Consider the following 9,655-nt stretch of genomic DNA (forward strand, 5'->3'; position numbering starts at 1 on the left):
GTTATGTCTTGAGTTAAAAATCACAATACGTGTAGGTGCTGTCCTTTAGGATGTTCTATACCAACTTAGTTTTTGAAGTTACAGCAGTTTCATACTGTGCGTCAACCGCTCGTTTCATGTTTAATGTTTTGTTGTGTATGGTTATAATTTTTTCCCTGGCATTTATAGAAAGGTAAGGACTTTGGAAATTCTTGTTATGGCCTGTCTTTTTCTGTAAATATAGTACAACTTGTAAAGAACACTGTCGTATTGTTAAATTGTGTTCTAATTTATTACGAACGGGGTTAAGCTAAAATTTTATGCAAACCGTCGCTAGTGGGGTTATTTCGGTCATACCGATGGGGGTAATTATGGTCAATGACCACCATTACCCTACATAAGATTGTAATGGGTATAAGTACAAATAATGATAGATTTTTATCCTTCAGATGCCGCGTACTTATAAACGGAAAACAAATAAAGCGTCATGGAGTTCTGGATTCTGGATTCTTAATTTATGGGGTCTGGCCGTAGCCAGCCGGCACTTAGGCCTCGTCTTTGGGCTCATTGTACCTTCCCCAAGTCCATATCAGGGTGTTTTCCGCTCCTCTACTCGTCAAGCTTGAATGTGCTTGAGTAATGCAGAGAGTGGAAACTCCCTGATTTTTGCCACACTAGGCCAGATGTCCCCTAGTATGGATTTCCTGTAGGAGGCTAGGGCTGGATACTCACGAATAATCGTCACCTGAGAACTGGTTTGCCGCATATCCAGATCGCGTCCGAGGAATTTTCGCCTCTACTGTTTGGTGCAGATTTGCCCCATGTCGCACTTGGGCGAAGCGAAACATAGTTTAGATTCAGTGCTGATTTGCCCCATGTCCAAGCAGAAATCGATACAGTACCGTTATCCGTTTTTACGTACTTCCTTGCTGTTTTGCTTTTCAGCGTTAGGTTTGGGGTTGGGAAAGAAATCGTATTCAACTTCACGCGCAGAACAATAAGAATAATGTGAAATAAATAAAAAAGAGACTTAACAATTTTGATGAATCCGAAATTAAAAAAAAGCAACTGTAATTTGTGCAACTTTTTTTCTGTTGTTATAGATGTTTTCGATTTTTTTTTTAAGAAAGATTGAGTTTCAAATTATTAGATTCGAAATTTTACAAATTTAAATATCAAATAGATTTGTTGTTCGATAAACAAATAATTTAATTTTTTACTAAACAGTAACATTTTTCTTTAATTTTTTCGCGGGAATGATTGAACTTATTTTCTCTAAAGTTTTAGTGAATAAGATTTATAACGCTGCATACCAGTAAAAGAGTTCACAATTTTTTGTAGTATTCTTATTTGTAGAAACGACATTGCTACATCAATAATTACAAATAATAGATACATTTTTAATTTTTTAAATTAAAATGTTGTAAAAGTAATATGAAAATTAAAATTTCGAAGCAAAATCTGTTTAGGTGAATTTTGCTTCGAAATTTATTACTGGAACGTTTACAAAAATCAGCTTTTGACATAAAATGCTTGCAAATTTGAAACAGAATTGGAATGTTTCTTGACAATCATGCCTAATACATTTTTGACTTGTATCTTTTAAAAAGAATTATTTCCGAATTTATAGCTATTTACAATTTACGACTTACTTCAAGAATAAATTCTGTATTAGAATTTTACCTATAACTAAATAGATGTATGTTGTTAACTTATATAAGGTACTTTACATCGAAACTTGTTTTTTAATATGACATTGGCTTTCTTTGTCATTCTATTTGTCTAACAATTGTTGTTGTGCAATTATACGCGTGTAAATAAAAATAACTTTACAATAACTTATTTATGGGTAAATTTTTTTACCAATCAATTTAAGTGGATGGTTATATGTAATGGTAATAATAGCTGCATAAAATTCACTCACTGTTTAGGTATACCAGATATCAAAAGCTATTAAATCCAAATGTTATTGTTTATTTTTTTTATGTCTCGAGCGTAAGCTAAGGAAGTATTGTAATCAAGTTCATCGGGCGACTGGCTACTTTTATGGCTTCTTAACGTTTCATGACTCCTATAATACGAAAACATAGGTCTCTCGTTTCCGGTTGATAAAACGCTGACCAACATTTGTAGTCAACCTCCCCATCATATAACGTCATCTCCAACTTTTACAGCAATAAATGTTATATTAATTTTAAAAAATAACATACTTTTTCATTTGTTGTTTATTGAGTTTTTACCCTAAGCATCCAGATTGAATTGAATTACCATAACCCTAATTTCTTGAGATTTTGGAAACAGGATATACTACATAAAGAAAGTTAAAAGAATTTGAAGTAATGTAATGATACTCTTTTTACATCAACATACTATTATTTATCAATTAATTGGGCATCGTCCAAAATACTGTTCATAAATTATAAGTGCAGGAAGTTTATGCAAAAGCATGCAAATACATTTTTTGCGTATAATAATATGTATTGCTTTATTATTAAATATCTACTCATTTACAAGAATTATTAAAATTAGTAAAAAAAAGTATTCAAGTCTCTGTCTAGTTTAATACCTTATCTTATTAAAATAATAAGTTTACTCAATTATGTAGTTAGCAAACAATGACGTTTAATTTATGATTTTAATTTATTTGATTTATTAGTAGGGTCATTGATTAAATACATATAGATAGACCCATGCTATTGTTTGGAGCGAACAGGCCAAAGGCCGGCGAACAAGAGATGGCGCACCGACATTCGGCCGTCAAACGCCGGCGAATAGCTTGGACACCAATCACGCGCATATGCAACCCAAATCACAGCAACAATACATTTAATAAATCTACCACTCGATAGAGGGCGACGAAAAAAATGTGTAAAAATCTCATAGTAAGCATTTAGATAATTTACAACGTTGCCAGATGAGCCTGACAGAACTTTGCCGTTATTTCTATAGTCTTTGCCATTTCTATTGAAACACCACTTGTTGAAAGTAAATTTGGCAACGTTCATATTCAGACAATTTTCTAACTAAAAGCCGTTGTCAATCAACCGAAAGCTGTTACCAATTGCTAAATTTTAAGCAAAATCAACAGATGTTGTTTCAATAGAAATGGCAAAGACAATAGTCGATTAAGTTTTATTTCGTTTAAAAGTTTCTGGTAAATAAATGGAATTATTATAATGAATAAACAATACAAACAAATTATTACTAGTTATTTTAAATACTTGTTAGTGTTGATGAAAACATAAATGGTAATTAAAGTTATTCTAAATACGGTCCGGTAGCTCAAATTTTACAGTACGAGTGGGATGTTTCAGGACGAGTAGGTAGCCGAGTCTTTAATTTCGAAACGAGTACTGCGAAAAGAGTTACCGGACGTATGTTGTTATGTATTTTATTTCATACTATCAACATATTTTTTTATTCGATAAAATAATTATTATTTTGAGAAAAAATCCAAATGCAGTCACTTTTTCTGACATCGTTAGCAACCGCTGTTTAGTAAATGTTTTAATTTGTTTATTCGTGCAAATCAGCATCATATGTTTAAACACATAGTATAACACTTTACAGGATTTGTTGTTTTGTATAATCCGTCTCGAAGGACCAATGTTTGTGCAACTCGGCTCGTCCTACCAGTGTTTTTTGTAATCTGGTTGATACGACAATGTGATACCGAATTGTACTTTGATATTGCTCGAAGGACCCTTGTTTTGTTGTGTGCGAAATCATAGACAGCGTTCGGTTTCGATGTTTAATACAGGACGGTTACAGAAGTACTAAATTTAAATTTACATTTGTATTTACAATAACAGGTAAAGCCAAAGAGACCCAAAAGGGTCAGTGGCCGCTTCCGGAAATGAAACACTTGTGCTTTTGGCTCAATTTTATCGGACTTGTCCGTTTTTTTGATTTTACCGGACTCGTTCGAATCCAGTAAAACGTCAAACTTGACATAGTATGAAGTAAAATAAATACATTTTATGATGTAAATACAATTAAGTATATCGATAACTCGCCAGTGAAAATTTATTGAAATATAATTTGTGTTAAAAAAAGATTTTTTGTGGTTTTATGGTTTATTAAATGTAATTAAAATAAATAATATCAAGAACTTGTATTATATATTAAAAACATTCATTGTAAATAAGAAAATTATGTAAATAAACCATAAAACCATACAAAATTTTCCTGGGACCTCTACTCAAAATCCCAATTTACCAATAGGAATTAAGGCACAAAGATGCTTCACTGAATTTATTACCGATTTTTCAAGAAAAGTATGCTTATAAGCCTATAAGCGTCTAATGGATTAAAACAACAAATAATAATCATAATTTATTTGTTTTATTTGTTCATTATAATAATCCCATTTATTTACCAGAAACTTCTAAATGAAATAATATCTGGTTGACGAGAAATATCCGCAAATTTGTGTTAGGCTCATCTGGCAACGTTTTTGGTAGGTAGGTATCAATGGAATAATGCGATTAAGTATACTGACCGTTTTAAGGAGTGCTCGTCGAATAGTGCGTAAACTAAAAGATTTGGTAAATTTTCTTGGAAGAGTTTGTATTCTTCAATGAAAATTTATGGTTTTTAACTTTTCTGCCGTTTGAAAGTCCCGCCATGTGAAAATAGATTATTTGATAACTTGTTTCGTAATAATTGTAAATACGAACAAAAGCATATTTGCATATTCTAAACAACTGGCCATATCGATTCCAAACTTGTACAGATATGTTTTTTAATGTTTCTGTTTTCAATGAAATAAATTTTATTTGCAAAATACTAAATCTCTAAACATAGTTACATAGTTATTACATATTACATATGCGAGTTATCGATATACTTAATTGTATTTACATCATAAAATGTGAAAGAATATGTTACCCGTTTTTTAAGATATATACAGGCTGACTGCGAAATACATGCAAAAAAAAAATGGGGAACAGCTCACAATATGATTATGTCACTGGCAAAAATTCACGGTCCTAAGTGGTAGCAGTGTCTAGAAAAAAATATTTGAAATTAAATGTAAATTGTTATACGCGCCGCTGGTAATGTTTCGTGACCTACATAATTACTGCAATGAATGGGTAGGGGACTCGGAGTAAGAACCAAAAAAGTAACTTTATCAGGCACTTTTTTAATCGCAACGTGAAAAACACGAAATAGGCCAGTCATTATCGAGCGGTCGTTATAATCGGTGCTGTGAATCGGTGTATGGTCCAGTTTTCCAATGCAGAGCGTGTCGATATGGTGGTACAGCATCTCCGAGATCATGGTACCTTCAACCTCAAACTCACGATCTTGGTCGTGATGGGGCAGAAAGGAGAATTTGGATTTTCGCAGCTTGTAGTGCATCCTACATTAAAAGAACACGGTCGCATCCATACCATGTTGACAAAATGCACGGTTTGGAGCCCGCTGATTGTCCACGTTGTGTAACTCACTTTTTGTCCGATGGAACTCCACATAGTCGTCAACAAGTACGATTTCAAGAGACGGTTTTCGAGAAACGTGTATTGGTTGGATGAAACAATTCGTTTGTGGAAATCAATAGTGTCCAGAAATTATCGAAGAGCTTCAACAAGTGAAAGTGGCAGCCGCTACTCCGGTGTTTTTTTACCTATCAACAAACCTCTTGCGATGCTCTGACGCCTGCATTGCTAATCAAGGACAACATTTTCAACATTTCTTGTAAAAAGGTAGTAGCATTCTAAGTTGCTCTTATTTCCGTTCCAATAAACAATGTAAAATCGTTGTGCCGAAGATCAAACATCCGTCAGAATCAAAATTACCAAAAAACTTTCACACTGACCTTTAACGATGAATGAGTAAATGAATGAACGAATGATAAGCCGCAAAAAGTCGGTTTTACTTTTAATTGAAACTGAAAGTGTTTAGGTCGTTTTTATTTGAACGTTTTTCCAACTCTGTTTACAAGGTAGCTCAGTGCCTTCGTATCGAGGGTGGTTCATGGGGGTTTTGCCCCATTCGATTTTTAATTTGTTTTTTCGATATTTCGGCTCTACTAGGGTGGGGGATGCCGTGGTTAAAATATTTGCATATATTTCGCAGTCACCCTGTATGAATTCATATGTTTTGTCATTAGTATATATCTGCCCGTCTCTAGTCTAACAAATTTTCTAAAAAAATATAGTAAGTTTTGAGAAAAAGCATTTAAAAGCATTTTTCTTTGTATTATTAGCAGAGCTGTTCAGTACTTCAAGTAAAAGTACTTTAAGTACTTCAAGTACTTTACTTGAAGTACTTTTATATTTAGGTACTTGGTACTTGGTACTTGGAGTATTTCTAAAATGTACTTGAGTTTAGTACTTGATTTTGCCAAGTACTTTACTCCAAGTACTTCACTCAGTATTTTAAATACTCTTGAATTACTTGAAGTATGAAAGTGGAAATTTCAAATACTTTAGTCTCTATTGTACAAAGTTTTCACATCTCAAAATAGGGTCTGTTAAATACTTGAAGTTATTAATTTAATTATTTGATTAGATGTATTTTTATAGTAAAATCGTGTTTCTTTCCTGTGAGGTTATATTTTGATCTGTGATTGTGGATATCTTATCCACAATATGACGTACATTTCATAGGTACTTGCATAATGCTGATAGATAGGTAGGTAAGAAAATTAATGTCATAAATATGTCATTTGAGAGTGGATGACGACAGCAGAAGAGTCGGAGATCTGTGTAAAATTTTCAGCGATGTAAAGTTGTGAATATATGAATTTTGTCTTTTTTGTATTTTGGTCTGGAACTTAACTTTGCGGGTAGTTTTTCAGTACCTTCCCGGTACCCCAAAGGGAATCGGGTTTGTTGACGTACCTGCTAAATTGCAAGGTCGGATTTGAAAATATTTGAGAAATGATTCAGTACTCGTTCAAAAAGATATTTATTCTTTCATTAGTTTCTTAACCCCGCCGTGTATTTGTCAGTAAGAAGCCTGGTCAGGGCGGAGAACTCGGCAGGGGATTATCCCTTTTATTATAATAGCAATAGCTGATGGCAGGTACAGACTTTCATATTCGCCTCTTCTTCGTAGAATTTAATCACAATTTTATGTTAAATATTTTTTGCACTCATGACCTTTTTTGATAGCTTTCGCGCATTGCGTCTTGTGAACTTGACTGAAAAATGTACGACTGGGTAAATCGAAGCGAAGGTGATCAAACAAACCAGCATGCCAAGGAGTCTGTCTGTACCAGATTTCATTACAGGTATGAATTATTGATTAAATAACGTACAGTCATAAATATTTTTAAGGTTAAAGACAGAGAAATCAATGTCCCAAAATGTGAGTGTATTGCAGATATATCAGAATATGACAAACATAAATGCGACAGTTATTGTCATAAATAAAGAAACTTTGGCGTGAAGGCAAGCGACCGTTGTGCTTGTTTGAAACCAATCTCTTCAAAAAAGGGACAGCCCAGATACACTAAGGCCAAACGTTTTGAGAAAATGTTCCCATAACGAAGAAATTGAAAACATATATATAATAGTGCGACAAATCAACGAGATCGCCCTATAGTTTGGCAGTAATGTTGAAGGCAAGTGGGAGAGAATTTCACTTTTGAGTTTTGTTAAATATTTCGTTTTTGTTTTTGGTTCAGGTTATCAGAAAACGTGAATTTTAAAAATATAATCCGTCAGCACGAAACGCCCACAAGAGGAATTGGCTGATCTCCCTTTAAAATTAAAAGAAGATTGTTGTAGAATCACCTACTTACAAAAAATATGTGCATATTTTGCAGTGATCACATAGCAAAATGTCAAGCAACATTTATCAAGAGAAGAATCATTAGATCAATCATCATCTAACAGCATAAGTATACTACACTTTGTACACATGATCTTGTGAAGCCTGGGATGGAAAAGTGGAAAAATGCTGTTATATTTTCACCAGTTGTCTTAAGTTCATGGGGTGTGATGATATTGTAAATAAGACAAAGTTTAGATGAATTCAACCAAAACAGTAAGTTTATTATATTAAAACATATTAGTTAGTAGATGAAGGAAGAGGGTTTGAATAATTGTTAAATACTCCGATGTTGAAATTGATTGTACAGTTGCTGCAATTTTTAATGGATATTGGTGTAGATGTTTCTTCGGCGTTGATTATTTCATGCTCTATTGCACTTGTGGCCGTAAATCCCAAGGAAGTTACAGGAGTAGATGACGTTGAAGGTAAGCAGTCTTGTTCAGGTATAACTTTTCTCGATAAATCAATTTTGTTTTGTAGCGAGTCCTGAATGTAAGTTTCTGCAACAACAGAGGATTTCCACCCCCCTAGCTGTTTTATTGCAATCAAACCTTGCCCATGATTAGCCATTGCTGTTGCAGCACTTCTACAGAAGCAGTGGCCCGTGAAGTGTTCTGGATGTGGCAGGTGAAGATATTCAGCTATTCTGGATGGTATTTTACCAATAGTATTGATTCCAACAGGCGATTTTGTGCAGTTACCGTTGTGATAAGTGAGGAAAAAACGCGAATCGTTTGTTTTCCTAAGACTGTTGTACTTTTTTACGATATCAATCCACTGTGGGTGAGATACAACGAAGGTTCTAGGAGTGTTTGTTTTTGTCTCTGGCACAGTAACAACAATAATGTCTGTTTTAAATTCTAGATCAGACGGTTTCATGTTGCAGAGCTCCCCCCTTCTGCACATGCCAGAAATGCCTAAAACTAATGCTGCCTGAAATAAAATATTGATTGTTGTTATAGTAATTTGTTTATTAGTATGTGTCAATCTTACCTTCATCATTAAAAATGTTGAATCGGGCGCTTCTGCAATAAATTTCGCTATATGCACATCTTCTAAAACCGCCGATTTTTTAGCTTGATGCTGCTGAGTTTCTCTTTATATGTAAAAAATCAATTTTGAAAATTTTGAAATGTCAATGTTTTGTTCCAAATTATGCATGACTTCAGCATAGAATACACTGACCACAAAGATTTCTTGTGAACTATTTCCTTGAAGTACGCCAACAAAACATTTTCACTACATTTTGCGACCTTGTTTTTATGGCACCAATCTAAAAATTTTTGGTAGGTGCATTCATACCGTCCTTTGCTTTTTATTGGCAGTAAATTTTGGGCTGCAGCACTTGCGGCAGCACGTAATTCAGGGGGCGTGCAAACAAATTCGTCAGAATCTGACATTTTGTAATTTTTGGTGCTAGATTATTTTAAATTTTAAAGTAGGCTGGTAGTGTCAACGTAGTGACGTGTTTACAGGGCTGCCAACTTGATTGTTTATAAATAATTTTCATAACTCATGTTTTAATTTTAAAAATTTATTCGTTGCGAAAAATATTGTACACAACACGTTTGTGAAAGCTGCTTCCCGCATTCACGCAAATGCGGCACTCCCTGCGGTCGTGCCGCAAACAAGCGTTCATGCGGGAAGCAGGCTTTCCCGAACTAGTTGTGTAAATAACTATTGCAGTTTAATTTTCTTTATCATGTTAGACACTCGTTTTTTACCAAATTTTCTTTTTTTGTTTATACATGGTTCAGCCATATAAACTTAGTTTATTACTAACTACTTATATTTTCTCACATTACAGTTTCAAATAATCTGTTAAATTGTATGAATTATTTGAACACCAACAATTTAAAAAGACGTAATGCAGAAAAACAATGATTTTAAA

The 9,655-nt window shown here is 33.7% G+C and overlaps 1 long non-coding RNA gene across 2 annotated transcripts; it reads left to right on the forward strand.

Moving 5' to 3' along the window:
- The first annotated feature begins 6,588 nt into the window (after positions 1 to 6,588).
- Positions 6,589 to 8,742, forward strand: LOC135143332 (uncharacterized). Of its 2 annotated transcripts, none has more exons than XR_010282756.1 (6): positions 6,589 to 7,219; positions 7,273 to 7,552; positions 7,616 to 7,977; positions 8,072 to 8,189; positions 8,245 to 8,391; positions 8,448 to 8,742. It is a non-coding gene; the product is annotated as an uncharacterized LOC135143332 (long non-coding RNA). The 2 variants fall into 2 exon arrangements; XR_010282755.1 differs by having other exon boundaries at positions 7,170 to 7,219; positions 7,266 to 7,552.
- Positions 8,743 to 9,655: the final 913 nt, after the last annotated feature.

Source organism: Zophobas morio, unplaced genomic scaffold, assembly GCF_036711695.1.
Source record: "Zophobas morio isolate AGI-343-1 ecotype UQ-CSIRO unplaced genomic scaffold, CSIRO_AGI_Zmor_V1 ptg000058l, whole genome shotgun sequence".
Lineage (NCBI taxonomy): Eukaryota > Metazoa > Arthropoda > Insecta > Coleoptera > Tenebrionidae > Zophobas > Zophobas morio.